The 20,818-nt window shown below is 42.3% G+C and overlaps 1 protein-coding gene across 1 annotated transcript in view; it reads left to right on the top strand.

The window, feature by feature from the left end:
- Positions 1 to 20,818, top strand: part of arhgap27 (Rho GTPase activating protein 27) — a 58,881-nt gene that overhangs the window by 19,010 nt on the left and 19,053 nt on the right. The gene's annotated exons all lie outside the window — the stretch shown is intronic.

Genomic DNA, 20,818 nt, shown 5'->3' on the forward strand with positions numbered 1-20,818 from the left:
TACAGAATGGTACTTTCCCAAAATATATCAGTAAATCACTAAATTGCGTAAAGGTGGCCATAAACAGGCTGATTCTAGCTGTCGATATGGGTCCCTTAGACCAATTCGGCAGCTTATCGGCCCGTGTATGGACACTAATGGCGGACCTGAAATCGGCCAGATCTTAATCAGCCAGGTTTAAAAATTAGCTGGATCAGGGACCGCATCAGTTCATTGATGTGGTCCCGAACCGACGGACGCCTATACCTGGCCACCCGTAGGTGGGGATATGGGGAGAAGATCCGCTCGCTTGGTGACCTCGCCAAGTGAGCGGATCTTATCGTGTATGGGCACCTTAAGACATACCATCCCTCCCAGTGTTACCTGGAATCATGCTGCATGCTGGGAGAAAATGGTGCCTATCACCCAGGGTGGGTGGAGCCTGTCTTTCCTGTAAAGGTGCCAATGCATGCTCCGATATTATCAAAACAAGGTTTGTAAATATTCAGCACATGGATGGTGGGGTGACAAAAGCCTTGGATATCGCCCGTCTTGTCAATCAGCCAGGGTGGAAAATTTTGATTGGGTGCCTTTGAAGGTTTTAGTGCAGTGGACAAACGATTAACCAATGGTTGCAGGAAAGATCTTTAAATTAATTATAAAGTGTATTGCTGCTTTAAGTGATCATCATCCCTCAATGGCAAACGTGCACATTTCATCACCAGGGTGGTGGGTATGGCTTTTTGATTGTACAGGGACCCATTTACCTCCTGTAAAGCCTGATGAAGGGGTATAACCCTTTCATAACATGGAGGCTCTGCACTAGCAGTATATTATCAAGGGTAAAAGCATTATGGGAGCTGTAGTCTAGCAACTGTAGCAACTGTAGATTCTTAAAGCGACACTGAACGATAATCCATTTTTTTAGGTCCTCCAGGGCCACTGGCTTAATTATTACAACAGAATCCTCCCTGCTCTGCTTGCACTGACTCACTGTTCCGCAGTTCAGATGAGCGTCACCCAAGGCATTATACAATTGTTTTCTAGCTCTGAGCACCTGAACAGCTCTATACCCGCCCTTCTCTAGTCTGATTACTGGCTACTATGGTGAATAAGATTTACATGGTGATCTCAATGAGCTTAATAGCTTGATACAAGGGCACCGTGCTGGCAGGGATGATTGTCAGTAGAGAATGCACCTGTATTGAGGATAGAGTGCTAGCTTTGGAGAGCTGTAGTCTGCATTAGGGAAGCTAAATGATGTCTAAAAAAATAGCAGATGAGCAGAGAACAAAACTGCAATACATAAGACACAAGGAAAAAGATAAAAAGGACAGGAGAAAGGGATTCTAATGAAAATGAGGCTCTTTAATCTTCACAGCCTATTATCACTGGAAGAACACACACATACAATGCTTTCATTATGCATTCTGGTGACAATGCCGCTTCCTGCAACAGAAATAACATTTGGGACAATGTATCTTTCACTATCAATGTTTTTCCTTGAAAAGTGTCAACTGCAAACCCCCCCTTCCTCCCAGGACACCGCCTGTCCAGGCTCTGATTTAGGAGTCTGTCCAGCCTTGAAAGTGTTAAAGGTGAAAGAATGAATCTGGCCACTCCTTATGCAAATAGAATCCCTTTTGTCACCTGACCCAGGATGTGTGTGTGAGAGTGTGTGTGTGCATGTGTGTAAGTGTGCAAAAGAAAATGACAGCGCACCTTTACTTCTCCGAAGCACTGAGATTCCGATGAAACGTGAGGGAGAGGAAGGGACCCCAGGAATTTACGGGACCCCAGTTGAGTAGGTAACATTTCTGAATTGTGCTTTTATTTATTGTGGATCAGGGAGCACCTGGGTTATTGGTAACAGCACAAGCTGAAAAGCGGCCGGTCTGGTTGGGCTAGTTTGTTGCTTTGTCATGTTCCCTTTGCTGGGTTACAAACTGGTAACTAACCCCTACAGAGGGGTGTGAGATCTCCAGGACTGTAGGTCTGATAAACAGAGTGCAAAATGTTCCATGCCTGCTTTGTGTCTAAAAGGTAACATTGTTGGACCCAGTTCTGAAGGCTGGGTAAAACACAGTTGGGGATAGCAGCAGCGCCTTTCATATATTTGTTGGAAAGAGGTTCCCTTAGAAACTATTGTTACCCCAACATTTGTTGAACAGTACCCTATAGGTGCCCCTGTAGTCTCCAAGTTCATTTGGAGTGTGTTGTTTGTCACGGTTGGAAGCTGAATGAAATACTTTACAGTGGGTTTGGTTACAGTTACAGTGATTGAGAAGGGGAATGTAGAGTTTGGGTTTGATTTAAAGCCAGAAGGCACAGAGAAAGTGGTATCATTTAGGATAGGATCTCTATGCACCCAGGGTAGACTTCTCTGCTCCAACAGCCAGAATAGACCTCTTTGCACCAAAAGCCCAGGGTAGACTTCTCTGCTTCAACAGCCAGAAGAGACATCTCTGCACCAAAAGCCAGGATAAGCTGTGTGATCCAACAGCCAGAGTAGACTTCTGTGCTTCAACATGCTTCCACCTGGATAGACCTCTCTTCTCCAACAGCCAGGACAGACCTTTCTGCTCCAGCAGCCACAACAAACTTGGTTCCAATCTGGTGGCTTCCGTCTGTTACTGAGTCAAACTCCTGGGAAGCTGTCTCTGGATTTTAGCACATGTAGTTAAACATCAACTGGACATTCCATGCTGATATACACTTTCTTAAAGTAAAAGAGGAATCACCAAAACAGGTTTGTTCAATTTAAGAACTTCCAGAACACGTTTGGCTGCATTTCCTAAACTGCACTTTGAGCATCTCTGGCAGGGACCTCACAATAGAGAAAGAATGATTTCCAACTCAGGATGAAGGCTTTAGTCAATACAGGGCTAACTTTATGGTGGGGTGCAAAGCACTATTTTTTTGCCCATAATGGGCCAGTCCCCCTGGGAGTTGCCTCTGACATGTGCAAATCTTTGTACTCCAGGAATAAAGCACAATAAGTTGTCATTGTATGCAGCACTGCTTACGCCTATCACTAGCACATACAGGAGAGGCAGGATGTGGGTTATACATGGTACACAAAGGAAGGAGCACGAGGGCATGTACGGCACCCTAGAGCCCAATACCTTGAAGGTGTTAAGTACTGGGTTTCCTTGCTCCTGTGAGTGCTGTGCTCTGCACCTTGGCTGGATGAACCATTCACTCTCTGCACCAACACCATACTCCCATGCTGATGGGTGCAAGTGCACATAGTATTTATGCCTGGCATTGTTAACTAATCCCTGATTGTGGCTGGTATCAGTTAGTCATTTTATTTTTATTGATGGTTCTGGAAGTCAATAGAATATGTTGGAATTGCCGGGCCCCCCACAAAATTTTTTTCCTGTTCTGCCCCCTTGGTGGCCTGCTTGCTTCCTGGTTGTACCTTTGATGAAGAGGAGGAGGGGGACTACGATGTCTACGATACCGCAGACCCCACTAATTAACAGTAAAGATGCCATTTGTTTAGCCTAAGTGCAGTGCAAGAGAGCGACAGGAGCAAAGTGCTGACTTGCTGATTTTCTAAGCGTTTGCTGCTTCAAGGTACATTGATGATGTTACAAGGTAGAAATGCTTTCCAGGGCAGGGTTGTTAGTAAGACCCGGGGGAGTAATACTCTGACATGACACTACATGTTGCCTCCCTCCCCAGGCAATGTACACCAGGTATAGCTGTGGTGTCGCCTGATTTTTTGCCTCCCAGAAATCCTATAGTGCCGCCTTTAGTGGCTTTGATTGCAATTAAACTGCCTGCTTGGAATGTATAAAGAGCTTTATTCTCCTGGGGATTTAACCTAAGCTACTGTTTAACTAGGAAACGGCAAGATCCGCAGCAGCACAGTGGCACCGGTTAGGGTGCTAAGTCTTTCCTATTCAGTTGTGGGAGAGTTGAAATCAACGCTAGATTAGTGTGCTAATATTTTCCTTGGAAAATCCTTTGTGCTACTATCCTGCTGGTGCAGATAAAACATGTAACTGGTGCAGTTCACCTTTCTGTCAACTGCAGATTGCAGAGGAGCCTGTTCTAAGCAACTTTTCAAATGGTCTTCCATATTTATTTTATTCTGTATGGTTTATATTATATTTGCCTTAATATTCTGCCCATTTCCAGATTGTAACCCCCTTACACACACACACACACACAAGAAATGACAGATTGATTGTGTGGCTTTTCAGAACAGCTCCTTGGTTGCTAGGGTAATTAACCACCCCCCCCCCCCCCAGTAACCAGATAATTTAAATTCCATGTCTAAAGCTGGCCATACACGCACCGATAATATCGTACGAAACCTCGTTTCATACGATATTCGATTCTTGTATGGCAAGTCGACCGATATCGCAGGAGGCTGCTGATATTGGTCGACTCGCCGATCGGGCCAGTTAAAAGATTTTGATCGGGCGCCATAGAAGGCGCCTGAGCAAAATCTGCCGTCAGGGCTGAATCGGCAGAAGGAGGTAGAAATCATATTGTTTCTACCTCCTTATATGCCGTTTCAGTCCTGAACGGTTTGTGGCAGATTGTCGCACGATGGTCGCACAAAAGATCTAAAATCGCCACGTGTGTGGCCACCTTAAAGGTGGCCATACACGGGCAGATTTCAGCTGCTGACCTGTCCTTGTATGGGCACCCCCGACGAGCCTACCTGACCGACATCTGGTCTAAAATTGGGCAGATCTAGATCGGGCAGGTTTGATCTTCCGTTGAATCAGAGACCGTATCGGCTCGTTGATGTGGCCCTCTCTCAGACGGCACCTATGCCCCTTGGTTTAATTTAATTGTTTGGCTCGATCACCCAATTTAGGTGTACATATTGGGAGGAGATCTACTCATTTGGCAAACTTGCCAAACAAGCAGATCACAACGTGTATGGCCACCTTAAGAGTTGGAGAATGAAACAAAAATGTAAATAATTAAAAAACTAATCACAAATTAACTTAGAAACCTTCCACCCACACTGTATTTTTAAGCTGAACAACCCCCTTCATTATTAGTATTCTTGGTGAATGTATAACAACAAGGAAATTTGGATGGAAAGGTCAATTGATAGTTAATCCATGTAATAGGGTTTTGCCGAGGTCAGTTTAACTCTTAAGGTGGCCACACACGTGGCGATTTCCGATCTTACAAAGATCGTACAATCGGCCACTAACCGTTCAGGGCTGAAATGGCAGATAAGGAGGTTGAAACAATAGGATTTCTACCTCCTTCTGCCGATTCAGCCCTGAAGGCAGATTTTGTTCAGGCGCCTTCTATGGCGCCCGATCAAAATCTTTTAACCGGCCCGATCGGCGAGTCGACCGATATCAGTAGCTTCCTGCGATATCAGTCGACTCGCCGACTTGCCATACACGCACCGAATATCGTACGAAACGGGGTTTCGTACAGTATTATCGGTGCGTGTATGGCCAGCTTTAAGCTTTAGATATAGGGCTGGTATGAGATTTGACATATCCAAGGCACTGTGGTCTTGTTGGCTTTGTGTATCTTGTTCATACGCCGCTGGCCTAATAGTTACATAGTTACATAGGGTTGAAAAAAGACCAGTGTCCATCAAGTTCAACCCATCCAAGTAAACCCAGCACACCTAACCCACACCTACCAATCTATACACTAATGGCAGTGCTTCCCTTCTGCTTTCCATTACACAGAACAAGGGCATACGCAGCTCATTGTACGCACACAACATTCCCTTTTGCATTTATATTTATCCATATGAGCAGGAACTGCCTTATTGTTTCTTCTGAATGGAGAGTATGACGGTATTGCCAGTAGTGTGTAGCTAATATGCCTTCCCTTTCTGCATGCATTTCTACATATAGATAAGAACATGGTTTCCCTTACATAATACAGCCTGAGCCTACAATGTTCTGCGTATACAGAACATTCCTTTTCTGTAAATTTGTATTGATACATATAGGGGGGAGGTGCCATATTGTTTTTTTGCCATATGTTAGTGCATATAGAGTGCATTCCTGTTCACATTTACACATACGAATGGCAACTACTGCATCTTGCTTTGAGGCCACACTATAGACCATAGCATTAAAGTCAATAGTACCAGTTGGCATATGGCTGCATAGGACAGTCTGCAGAAGAAAGGGGTACCCCTACCCTAGCTCTACCATTAGTTTCAGCCACTGAATGTAGACACCCCCCTAAAGCTAACCTTTAAACCAAATGAAAAATGTACAGTAGTAATGTTTATGGGAATTATTATAATGCAAGAACAGTTTTTGGGTAGGGGTTCCCCTTTAAGCGGAAAGGAAATCACACCATTACCAGGAAGCAAGCAGAAAATAACTTTTATAAGCTGTAAAGGAGGATTATGAATCTCTTTTTTTTTTTTAACAACACGCGCTACTAAATGTACATTGACTGACTAGTGCTGGTTTGTATCTGAATGTCGTCCTTGAAGAAAGGAAAAATAAACAGAAAATAAAAAGAGGTTCAAGCAGAATATGAAGCTCACAGTTTAATCTTTAACTCTATTAAATGCAATGTAGATGTGTACAAGGGTGAATGGGTAGTTGAGCACAATAAACACGAGCTATGGTGTTTTTGTCTTGATGTGAGAGCCCCCATGTTGCTTAAATCTGGCTTCCGTATGGCTTCAATGAGACTTTCTAATGGCTTGAAACAACAGCCACCATGTTGCTTAAATATGGCTTCATTGAGGCCTCCTAATGGTTTGACATGAGAACCACTATGTTGCTTAAATATGGCTTCCATATGGCTTCAGTGAGACTTTCTTATGGCTTGACATGAGAACCACTTTGTTGCTTAAATATGGCTTCAGTGAGACTTCCTAATAACTTGAGAGCCCCCATGTTGCTTAAATATGGCTTCCAAATGGCTTTAGTGAGACTTCCCAATGGCTTTACTTGAGAGCCCCCATGTTGCTTAAATATGGCTTCCAAATGGCTTTAGTGAGACCTCCTAATGGCTTGAGAGCCCCCATGTTGCTTAAATATGGTTTCTAAATGGCTTCAGTGAGACCTCCTAATGTATTGACATGAGAACTACGATGTTGCTTAAATATGGCTTCAGTGAGACTAATGGCTTGAGAGCCCCCCATGTTGCTTAAATCTGGCTTCCATTTGGCTTCAGTGAGACTTTCTAATGGCTTGAAACAAGAACCACCATGTTGCTTAAATATGGCTTCCAAATAGCTTCAGTGAGGCTTTCTTATGGCTTGACATGAGAACCACTATGTTGCTTACATAGTTACATAGTTACATAGTTACATAGGGTTGAAAAAAGACCAGTGTCCATCAAGTTCAACCCATCCAAGTAAACCCAGCACACACAACCCACACCTACCAATCTATACACTCACATACATAAACTATATATACAACCAGTAATACTAACTGTAGATATTAGTATCACAATAGCCTTGGATATTCTGATTGATCAAGAACTCATCCAGGCCCCTCTTAAAGGCATTAACAGAATCTGCCATTACCACATCACTACAAATAACCTTATCCGCGCTTAAGCTAGTATTAATACCCAATGTAATATTCAAAAAGTGACACCCCACCAATAAAGTGAAATTAAAATAACCTAACGTGAACAGCTGCCTTCCTCCAAACTAATCCTCTAACAACAAAACTATCTCAAAACAGAGTTGGCGCTCTCACAAAACAAATCACCATGTGATGTGAATTAATTCAAATAATTTATATTTATTAGTGAATCATAATAAAAACAAATACACATAATTAATTCTAACAATAAAAATCTAGATAAAATACACCAATATACAGGATAATCCGAGATTCATTAGAGGAACTGGGGTAAATACATGATGAAAGACCTAACAATTCATAGTAGTTAAATTAGAATGATTCAAGGAATCAATTTGAGACACAATAAAATTACACAATAAATTAAGTAGAGAAGGTGTAAAAAGCTGCAAAAATACAGAATGAAGGGATAAAAAATTGCACAAATGCCCTATCCAGAGTTATAAGGTGAAAACGGCTGCAGCAGCATCTACTTATCAAATACTGCACATATGGACAAACCTGTCCCTAAGGAGAGCTGGCTTCCCTACTAATACCCAAGACGGGGAAAAAGAATTTGCAGAAAGAAGTAAACGTTTTGTTCAGCACGCAACTTATAGCATGTAAGGTTGCAAATGGCGCAAAGTGATTGTACTACTATGTGTACCAATAGCACTCAGGAGTTAGCGTGAATAAAGTGAATGAGAAGTCCCCCGTGCTGAGCAAACATAAACCAAATAATACCCTCTGTCCCGGCCGGGAACTTACTTATGGGTCGCAAATGTCGGAGAGACTCCACATCACTAGGAAGGGCATTCCCCAACCTCACTGCCCTCACCGTGAAAAACCACCTACGCTGCTTCAAATGGAAGCTCCTTTCCTCTAATCTAAAGGGGTGACCTCTGGTGCGCTGATTGTTTTTATGGGAAAAAAGAACATCCCCCAACTGCCTATAATCCCCTCTAATGTACTTGTACTTAAATATGGCTTCAGTGAGACTTCCTCATGACTTGAGAGCCCCCATGTTGCTTAAATATGGCTTCCAAATGGCTTTAGTGAGACTTCCCAATGGCTTGACTTGAGAGCCACCATGTTGCTTAAATATGTCTTCAGTATTGATTTTAAGGCCAATTCTCAAAAAAACACATTGATTTGAGTGTGTTCTTGTTGGCCAGTTATAATTGGGGTTTCAGAGGTATTTGAAGTCCGTCTATGGGAAGTGATCCATGGAAAGCTAAGATGCTGCCAAGGCTTGAGGACAGTTGTATGCTCTGATACAGGTTAGGAAATGAGAATTTGTTGTTGTAGCCAAGGTTCTCTAGTGGCATAAGATAGAAAGGGAAATGCAAGTAGATAGCCTGAAGATTATGGGTGCAAAGGAATTTAGAGCCCCCTTGTTGGTGCATCTGTAACTGCATTTATTCTGTCTCCTCAGTGGAGCTAGAGGATGTAGTAGCACAGTATACATCCCATTTAATGTTATGTGACTCATCGGCTTAGGGTGAAAGACACACAGAGCTACTTGTAGCAGCAACTTATCACAGCTACTAAACACCAGAAAATCCCCTGCCATAGACAATGCTGAGAATTGCCTCTGCTAAAACACACACAGAGACAATTATCAGTAAATGATCAGTATTGTCTATTTTAGTAGCCATGACAAGTAGCTGCTACTGTGTGTCTTCACACTAAAACATTGGGTATCAGTTCATTGTCCTGAATTAATGGATAATGAGGGGGCTCCTAAAACGAACTTGGTGTAGGGCCCAGTAACCTAGTTATGGCATTGGCTGTTATCTCTCCTATCAGCAGTCATCAAAGTGTAACGCTTGTCAACATGGAGAAGTCATCATCTTGCTCCATGTTTCAAACAGCAACAAAGTCTGAAAACTCAAACATGTGATAATGTCACAATCCTTGGCAAGGATAAAGGTGGTTTGGGAGTCCATTAGGGGGAACGGGGACATTTTTAACTGCACTGGGAAGTTAAGGGTTATGGCTACAATGTTGCAGATGGAAAAAATCTAAATAGTGTTGCATTTGCAACTGTTTTTCCTGAAAAAAAAGTCCCCTCTTTGGTTGTGCTCACTGCCCAGTAGTAGTTTATTGACTAAAATCATGCCAAATAGACTTCTTCTAGGGCCCCGCCAATTTGTTTTAGGGCTGGAACTGTTGTAGGAGCATTTGGAAACGGAAATAGATGCCTAGGTGAATGGGTTGGAATAGGACCCTGTAGATGCTCAAAGGGAATGGGTTAGAATATAGATGGAGTAGATACTAAAAATGGGTTGCACTAGTATCAGTAGATGCTTAAAGGTTGGCATAGGAACCAATAGATGCTAAAAAATTTGTTTGAATATAACCCAGTAAAAGCTAAAAGGAATGGGTTGGAATAGTACCCTGTAGATGCTAAACAGAATAGATTTGAATAGTACCCAGTAGGCATTTAAGCTGGGAAGAGGACCTTTAAATAAGCTGAATCAAATGTGAAGATGGATTTATATGTATAGGTGGCCTAAGGTACATAATAGAGAAGGCTAGTGAAGTAACCAGGCTTAAACCCAGTGAGGACTGATATATACTCACATACAGACCCATACTGACCTATCTATCCACTCACATACAGACCCACACTGACCTATCTATCCACTCACATACAGACCCACACTGACCTATCTATCCACTCACATACAGACCCACACTGACCTATCTATCCACTCACATACAGACCCACACTGACCTATCTATCCACTCACATACAGACCCACACTGACCTATCTATCCACTCACATACAGACCCACACTGACCTATCTATACACTGACATACAGACCCATACTGACCTATCTATCCACTCACATACAGACCCATACTGACCTATCTATCCACTCACATACAGACCCATACTGACCTATCTATCCACTCACATACAGACCCATACTGACCTATCTATCCACTCACATACAGACCCATACTGACCTATCTATCCACTCACATACAGACCCATACTGACCTATCTATCCACTCACATACAGACCCATACTGACCTATCTATCCACTCACATACAGACCCATACTGACCTATCTATCCACTCACATACAGACCCATACTGACCTACAGTGGTGTGAAAAACTATTTGCCCCCTTCCTGATTTCTTATTCTTTTGCATGTTTGTCACACTTAAATGTTTCTGCTCATCAAAAACCGTTAACTATTAGTCAAAGATAACATAATTGAACACAAAATGCAGTTTTTAAATGAAGGTTTACGTTATTAAGGGAGAAAAAAAACTCCAAATCTACATGGCCCTGTGTGAAAAAGTGATTGCCCCCTTGTTAAAAAATAACTTAACTGTGGTTTATCAATTTCAATTTTCAATTTCAATATCAATTTCTGTAGTCACCCCCAGGCCTGATTACTGCCACACCTGTTTCAATCAAGAAATCACTTAAATAGGAGCTACCTGACACAGAGAAGTAGCCCAAAAGCACCTCAAAAGCTAGACATCATGCCAAGATCCAAAGAAATTGAGGAACAAATGAGAACAAAAGTAATTGAGATCTATCAGTCTGGTAAAGGTTATAAAGCCATTTCTAAAGCTTTGGGACTCCAGCGAACCACAGTGAGAGCCATTATCCACAAATGGCAAAAACATGGAACAGTGGTGAACCTTCCCAGGAGTGGCCGGCCGACCAAAATTACCCCAAGAGCGCAGAGACAACTCATCCGAGAGGCCACAAAAGACCCCAGGACAACATCTAAAGAACTGCAGGCCTCACTTGCCTCAATTAAGGTCAGTGTTCACGACTCCACCATAAGAAAGAGACTGGGCAAAAACGGCCTGCATGGCAGATTTCCAAGGCGCAAACCACTTTTAAGCAAAAAGAACATTAAGGCTCGTCTCAATTTTGCTAAAAAACATCTCAATGATTGCCAAGACTTTTGGGAAAATATCTTGTGGACCGACGAGACAAAAGTTGAACTTTTTGGAAGGTGCGTGTCCTGTTACATCTGGGGTAAAAGTAACACAGTATTTCAGAAAAAGAACATCATACCAACAGTAAAATATGGTGGTGGTAGTGTGATGGTCTGGGGTTGTTTTGCTGCTTCAGGACCTGGAAGGCTTGCTGTGATAGATGGAACCATGAATTCTACTGTCTACCAAAAAATCCTGAAGGAGAATGTCCGGCCATCTGTTCGTCAACTCAAGCTGAAGCGATCTTGGGTGCTGCAGCAGGACAATGACCCAAAACACACCAGCAAATCCACCTCTGAATGGCTGAAGAAAAACAAAATGAAGACTTTGGAGTGGCCTAGTCAAAGTCCTGACCTGAATCCTATTGAGATGTTGTGGCATGACCTTAAAAAGGCGGTTCATGCTAGAAAACCCTCAAATAAAGCTGAATTACAACAATTCTGCAAAGATGAGTGGGCCAAAATTCCTCCAGAGCGCTGTAAAAGACTCGTTGCAAGTTATCGCAAACACTTGATTGCAGTTATTGCTGCTAAGGGTGGCCCAACCAGTTATTAGGTTCAGGGGGCAATTACTTTTTCACACAGGGCCATGTAGGTTTGGATTTTTTTTCTCCCTAAATAATAAAAACCCTCATTTAAAAACTGCATTTTGTGTTTACTTGTGTTATCTTTGACTAATAGTTAAATGTGTTTGATGATCAGAAACATTTTGTGTGACAAACATGCAAAAGAATAAGAAATCAGGAAGGGGGCAAATAGTTTTTCACACCACTGTATCTATACACTCACATACAGACCCATACTGACCTATCTATCCACTCACATACAGACCCATACTGACCTATCTATACACTCACATACAGACCCATACTGACCTATCTATCCACTCACATACAGACCCATACTGACCTATCTATACACTCACATACAGACCCATACAGACCTATCTATACACTCACATACAGACCCATACTGACTTATCTACCCACTCACATACAAACCCATACTGACCTATCTATCCACTCACATACAGACCCATACTGACCTATCTATACACTCACATACAGACCCATACTGACCTACCTATACACTCACATACAGACCCACACTGACCTATCTATACACTCACATACAGACCCATACTGACTTATCTACCCACTCACATACAGACCCACACTGACCTATCTATACACTCACATACAGACCCATACTGACCTACCTATACACTCACATACAGACCCACACTGACCTATCTATACACTCACATACAGACCCATACTGACTTATCTACCCACTCACATACAGACCCACACTGACCTATCTATACACTCACATACAGACCCATACTGACCTACCTATACACTCACATACAGACCCATACTGACCTACCTATACACTCACATACAGACCCACACTGACCTATCTATACACTCACATACAGACCCATACTGACCTATCTATACACTCACATACAGACCCACACTGACCTATCTATCCACTCACATACAGACCCACACTGACCTATCTATCCACTCACATACAGACCCATACTGACCTATCTATCCACTCACATACATAAAATATATATACCAACATCAATACTAATTGTACATTTTAGTATCACAACAGCCTTGGATATTATAAACAGATATCTGTTTAATAAAGGTCAGACAGCCCCCATATCTCACACATGTGGTCATTTTCCCACTTCCCCCTACCTCGAGTCTACGTGTGTACATGCACTAGAATTGTCTTACAAGCAAACTGATTCGGGGGCTCAGAGACAGAGGGCTGTGTGAAGAAGACTGCAAGGTAAGAACGGGCTCTTTTGTCTAGGGGTACAGGACTGCCCACCATACGTTAAACTTCCCCTGTAAGTGTAGTACACTACATTATCAGCTCTTTCTGATTATAAGTAAAACAAACAATGTTATTGGGATTGCAGCTCAGAGCAATTGAAACCAAGTAACAGAACTGCCATTGGGCTGGGGATGCACAGAACTGCTGTCAAGGGACGGAGAATCTAAGACCAGGGTCTGCATAAAAACATTTTTTAAAAAGACATTTTTAGCAGGACCCAAGCAGAAATTCCATGACCTGTATAAAAGTACTCAGCTTTCAGCTTCATGGTTTTAAATTGTCATGGAACTCTTCGGTGACTTATATTTTATAATAGGGAGGTTCATTATTTACTATGTAATACCCAAGAGCCATGAATATCCTGTAAATTATATCCTTATAACGGTGCTTAGTGATGTTATCAGTTATAATTGGTGCTTAGTGATGTCATCAGTTATAAACAGTGCTTAGTGATGTAATTCCTGTTACATGACTCACTTAAACCTATGTGTTATAATAAATATAAGGATATTAGAAGTCACCTCTGAGTTCCTTGACCTTTATAAAAGCACTCGGATTGGTGACATAATATACTAATATTTTACAGAAGGGGGTACTCTATGTCTTATAATACATGAGTGATACTCAGAGTTCCCTGTATAACTCAGCCTGCAGCCTTGTGCCTTTATATGGGCACAGAACCCCTCAGTGACTTCTTATATCCTTATCATTTACAGTAGGGGGTACATTATCCCTTATAATACATGAGTGATACTCAGAGTTCCCTGTATAACTCAGCCTGCAGCCTTGTGCCTTTATATGGTCACAGAACCCCTCAGTGACTGCTAATATCCTTATCATTTACAGTAGGGGGTACATTATCCCTTATAATACATGAGTGATACTCAGAGTTCCCTGTATAACTCAGCCTGCAGCCTTGTGCCTTTATATGGGCACAGAACCCCTCAGTGACTTCTATCTAGTGACCTATCTGATCCCCATTGTAAGCAGCAGTCCTGCCCTGCTTTATGGCTGAGATTCTAGCTATCTGTATAACAGAGCATTCTGTCACAGTGGCACAGATCCTATCTGATACCCATTGTAAGCAGCAGTCCTGCCCTGCTTTATGGCTGAGATTCTAGCTATCTGTATAACAGAGCATTCTGTCACAGTGGCACAGATCCTATCTGATACCCATTGTAAGCAGCAGTCCTGCCCTGCTTTATGGCTGAGATTCTAGCTATCTGTATAACAGAGCATTCTGTCACAGTGGCACAGATCCTATCAAAACCCAAGCTGCAGAATGGGGTAGAAGCGCCATACTGATTGCTACGATTCCTTAATACACTTTTCCCATTACACTGCAGAAATACAAGAAGCCCAATATTCCTGTTCTCTGTTCATAATCTGCAGAAAGGGATCTCAGCGTTACAAAAGAAAACAAAAGCTTTCGCAAAAAAATGATGTTGATGATGAGGATGATGTTGCCATTGAGCTGTATGTGGGTTACGGTGTTTCATCCCAAGGGCAATGAATAGAAACAGTACCTTTGTGTGCAAAGGAGAAAGAAGCCCCAGTAAGTGATACGATTAGCAGCATCCAGCCCTTAACAGGAAGTGTACGAAACGACAAAACGTCCTGTTTTAAGTTCTCCTTTCTGCGCTTCTAAACTCTTTCTCATATGCGCAGTCTGTAAGTGCGTTGGGCTCCCCGTATATATATATATCCAGGAGAAGATGTTTTGAAAGGTTTTCATGCAAAACCTCCCTTTCGGAGGGTTTTATTGTGTGTGCAAAATGATGTATTCCATTACAAAGACTGTGATCAGGTTAAGGAGAAGAGGATCTAGTCTGACCAATGTACCTCAGGTAAGCGGCCCTCAGTTTCCCTTGTGGTTTGTACCAAACAATACAGGTAGGAGGGGGGCCTACAGAAAAGGACTGACCCATAATATTACTGTTTATATCTGAAACTCATTGTCTATGCACTCTGTGAATGGCTATGTGTTGCCTGTTGTTCATTATAATGCAGATTTTCTTAAACCCATTTATGGATAGCATCTAATTCTGTCCCAATACATATGTTTTGCATGTGCTCCTATCTGTGTATAGATGTTTGTTGTCATAACATCCTGTTTTTTGTTTTTTTTTTTAAAACTACAATGTGTTGGTTTTCATTTGAGTAAGGGTGAAGATACACAGAGCTACTAGTAGCAGCTACTTGTCGTGGCTTCTAATATAGACAATGCCGATTATTTACTGATAGTTGTCTCTGTGTGTTTTAGCTGAGGCAATTCTCAGTATTGTCTATGGCAGGGGATTTTCTGGTGTTTAGTAGCCATGAAAAAGTAGCTGCTACTAAGTTGCTCCATGTGTCTTCGCCCTAATACGACTATAGCACTATACTTCTGCTTACAATGGGGATCAGATAGGGTCTGTGCCACTGTGACAGAATGCTCTGTTATACAGATAGCTAGAATCTCAGCCATAAAGCAGGGCAGGACTGCTGCTTACAATGGGTATCAGATAGGATCTGTGCCACTGTGACAGAATGCTCTGTTATACAGATAGCTAGAATCTCAGCCATAAAGCAGGGCAGGACTGCTGCTTACAATGGGGGGATCAGATAGGATCTGTGCCACTGTGACAGAATGCTCTGTTATACAGATAGCTAGAATCTCAGCCATAAAGCAGGGCAGGACTGCTGCTTACAATGGGGATCAGATAGGATCTGTGCCACTGTGACAGAATGCTCTGTTATACAGATAGCTAGAATCTCAGCCATAAAGCAGGGCAGGACTGCTGCTTACAATGGGGATCAGATAGGATCTGTGCCACTGTGACAGAATGCTCTGTTATACAGATAGCTAGAATCTCAGCCATAAAGCAGGGCAGGACTGCTGCTTACAATGGACATTATTTTGTGAATCTATAATGGGTATTGAGATTTTAACTATGACAATAATAATAATATATTATATGTTACATGACTTTTGAAGGCACATTTGAGACATACAAGAGTTTGTCTAATTGCTCTTTGTAAAGTCTTTGCTGCTTACAGTGTTTCAATAAAAGGAAATATAGAAATAAAATGAACTCATATCCAGCGCTGCGGAATATGTTGGCGCTTTGTAATGAAACGTTAATAATGGGTTTGTGCATAAGAAAGACATTGTGACAGCTCTTTACCACCCTTGTGTATAAACACAAATATGCAGAGAAGACAAATACAGTGTTTCTGGGCTTGGGCTGTGATGCTTTCCTGTGTTGCAAACTCTCTGCAATACCTAAAGATGTTTTTAGGAAACTTATTCTTGCACAACTGATACTATGAACAATTTTGCAGTTGCTTAAGCACAAGTCATATATCAACCCACCTTTTCTCTATTTTAAATATTTCTGCTTCATTTTTGTATGCACAGTTTGTAACCACTGGGACAATAATTTCTATTCTTCATATAAAACCTTATGGCTTCCTATGCAAACAATCCCACAGTTACAGCCCTTCCCACTGACACAAATTTGTCTTGCTATACCCACTATCCCTTAGCCACAACCTCTTCCCTTGACATAGTCTTTTCCCACTATGCCACATATAATGACCCTTGCCTCACTATACACACTATGTGACACAGTCCCTTCCGATGGCACCATTTTGCCTTACTATGCACACTCCTCTTGCACTTACTATGCACATTTTATTAGATACAATCTGTGACAGTTCTAGCCTACAGAGAAAGCACTTTACTGAGTATGTGGTTTTGTGCAGTGCTGCTGTTAATATATATCCTGTTTATAGTGACAGGAAGGTGGCAGTTTGACTTCTTGAATATTCTTTTCTTACTTACAAAAGATCATAGGCTATTTTACATATCAGAATATATATACTTTAGGGGACAGATATTTACAGACATATAGAAAGATTGGGGTAACAGTCACCCTGCTATAGTTCCAGGGGTACCCAGGGCACAAATAAGCACTCACCCCAAATCTCCCCCTAACTGGCCTTCAGGCTGGGCCCCCTTAGCTCATAACAAGGTTACAGATATATAGAAACATTGGGGTAACAGTCACCCTGCTATAGTTCCAGGGGTACCCAGGGCACAAATAAGCACTCACCCCAAATCTCCCCCTAACTGGCCTTCAGGCTGGGCCCCCTTAGCTCATAACAAGGTTACAGATATATAGAAACATTGGGGTAACACTCACCCTGCTATAGTTCCAGGGGTACCGAGGGAACAAATAAGAACTCACACCAAATCTCCCCCTAACTGGCCTTCAGGCTGGGCCCCCTTAGCCCATAACAAGGTTACAGATATATAGAAACATTGGGGTAACAGTCACCCTGCTATAGTTCCAGGGGTACCCAGGGCACAAATAAGCACTCACCCCAAATCTCCCCCTAACTGGCCTTCAGGCTGGGCCCCCTTAGCTCATAACAAGGTTACAGATATATAGAAACATTGGGGTAACAGTCACCCCGCTATAGTTCCAGGGATACCCAGGGCACAAATAAGCACTCACCCCAAATCCCCCCCTAACTGGCCTTCAGGCTGGGCCCCCTTAGCTCATAACAAGGTTACAGATATATAGAAACATTGGGGTAACAGTCACCCCGCTATAGTTCCAGGGATACCCAGGGCACAAATAAGCACTCACCCCAAATCCCCCCCTAACTGGCCTTCAGGCTGGGCCCCCTTAGCTCATAACAAGGTTACAGATATATAGAAAAATTGAGGTAACAGTCACCCTGCTATAGTTCCAGGGGTACCCAGGGCACAAATAAGCACTCACCCCCAATCTCACCCGGTTAGGGCTCAGGGTTTGGGGTTAATTGTATGCAGGTAACTGGCGTCTATTGTGAGAATGAGTGAAACACAGGCAGTTATGCCATTTAGAGTGGAGAATGCTTATAGAAAGAAATGTCGAGCCCTTTTTCTCAGAGTTTAGGTAGGATACAGTTGAATTGTGTCTGGATGTGATTAGCCAACCTCCTACAGAGTGGGCACAGAATTGGGGTCAGTTAATCTAAAAGTAAAGGTGGCCATACACTGGCCTGTATGATCAAAAGTGGCAACTGTGTATATGGCTGAGTATTACCCATGCTGGCATCTTCTCCTCAGAGGCTGCCTGACTTGGCTAGACTGGGTATTTCCTGTTGTTCTGCTGGGTATATGTCAGTTTGTATTCAACCACACAGCTTCACACATCCTCAAACTGGCAGCATGAAGTAACTAGGACCTTCCCTATCTCGGACAGAGCAAGTGTAAAATAGAATGCCATTGGTGATATTGTTTGGCAAAACATTTGTTGGCTCCTGAGTTGTTGGCTCCTGGGCATGCTCAGTTTTTCCTAGGGGGAACCTTTGTGTGATTTTGGAAGTCGAATGGATGTGTAGGCCTTTCCACCAGAAATTCTATTCTTGGAGGGACCGCACCAGTTTTTCTTCCTCTTGCTCTGCTAAAATAACTATCTAGACCAAGTGAAGCTGTCTCGGTTCTGCAGTGCAGGAAGTCTCCGCTCCAGTAGGGCTGCTTCCAGCTGTTCCGTGCGTGTCTGTCAGATGAGACTCCTCTCCCTCATTCCTTCCAGTTCTTTCACTTCTCCTTCCAGTCTCCATTTTTCCCCTTCTCTCCTTGCTCTCTTCTTCCCAACTACTGGTTTAAAGGGGAGCTTTTAGTATGTTATAGAATTGTCTATTCTTTGAAACTTTTCAATTGGTCTAAATGTTTTACTTTTTATTGTTTTTGAATAATTTCTTTTTCCAGCTTTCAAATGGGGGTCACTGACCCCCAGCAGCCAAAAAATTATTGCTCTGTGAGACTACAATTTTATTGTTACTTTCTATCATTTATGTCTCTATTTAGACCCTCCTCTATTCACATTCCAGTCTTTCTTTCAAACCACTGCCTGGTTGCTAGGTTAAATTGGACCCTGGCAACGAGATAGAGGCTGAAATTCTAGAGCCGCAGTACAAAAAGCTAAATAATTCAAAAAGTATAAAAAATTAAAAATGAAGACCAATTGCAAATTGTCTCAGAATAGCATTCTTTACACCATACTAAAATTTAATTTCAAGGTAATTCTCTCTCTTCTTTTATGCTGTCTTTTCTTCTGGCTCTTAATTGTCCCTTTATTGTCTCCTGTCATACAGCTGCTGTGGTATAGTCAGAAGGATTTGGGGGCATGCTGGGAGTTGTAGTTTTTGGTTAATGCTGGAGGTAGATACCCTAACACATCTATACCATAATTATATAACATGCATACAATCAGAGAGCAGTTGGATTGTGGGAATTGTAGTTTCACAAGGGCCGGAGGGCAGAGAACTGACGCAGCTGGAGTTGGGAGCAGGTATTATGACAGCACCCAGTTGCAAGGGTGCGGTTAGAGGCTCAGTCCCAAATGTGACTCAATAAAAAGGAATTCAGGTGACTTAAAGGGAAAGAGAACACCTGTCACTTTCTATGGTGTGAGACGGAGTGGGGGATATAAGGGGGGGGGGCTTCTCTGCACTCACTGAGAGACTAATGTGTCTGTATCTCATGTATATATACACATAGAAATAACCCTATACAGGAATGGGATAACTAGGATGTAGGATCTGTTCCATTAACGCTAAAAAAAACCGATAGGGTTATTTTTCCACCCATATGAATTCATGCATTTTAGATAGCACTCAATAGGACTCCATGGAATATGGCATTCTCATATGCTGAATAATGGAAATCCAGATAGCATACCATAACTGTATATAATACCCCTCAACAAAATATCTGAGAAAGGGCCTTTCTGTGACCCCCCCATAAAGGAGGTATTTAGTCATGAAGAGGAGAGGGTGGGGACAGCCTGTACAGAACTATGGCAGATAGGGATTCCCCTGTACTAAGCACAATTCAGCAGGAACAGCCCCCTAAGTTTGCTCATAGCCTGTACAGAGAGATACCATAAAACTATGGCAGCATAGGGATTCCCCTGTACTAAGCACAATTCAGCAGGAACAGCCCCCTAAGTTTGCTCATAGCCTGTACAGAGAGATACCATAAAACTATGGCAGCATAGGGATTCCCCTGTACTAAGTACAATTCAGCAGGAACAGCCCCCTAAGTTTGCTCATAGCCTGTACAGAGAGATACCATAAAACTATGGCAGCATAGGGATTCCCCTGTACTAAGCACAATTCAGCAGGAACAGCCCCCTAAGTTTGCTCATAGCCTGTACAGAGAGCTACCATAAAACTATGGCACATAGGGATTCCCCTGTACTAAGCACAATTCAGCAGGAACAGCCCCCTAATTTTCCTAATAGCCTGTACAGAGAACATCACCACCCATATTAAACAGGGACAACTGATGGGAAGGACAACTGCACATTTTCTTAGAATATGATTGTCAGCATCATGCAAACTGAACTTTCTTTTTAACAAAATATAAAAGTACTATAATAAATGAAAAATCAAAGATGCTCTATATAAAATGACAT

This window comes from Xenopus tropicalis, chromosome 10 (genome assembly GCF_000004195.4).
Source record: "Xenopus tropicalis strain Nigerian chromosome 10, UCB_Xtro_10.0, whole genome shotgun sequence".
Classification (NCBI taxonomy): Eukaryota; Metazoa; Chordata; class Amphibia; order Anura; family Pipidae; genus Xenopus; species Xenopus tropicalis.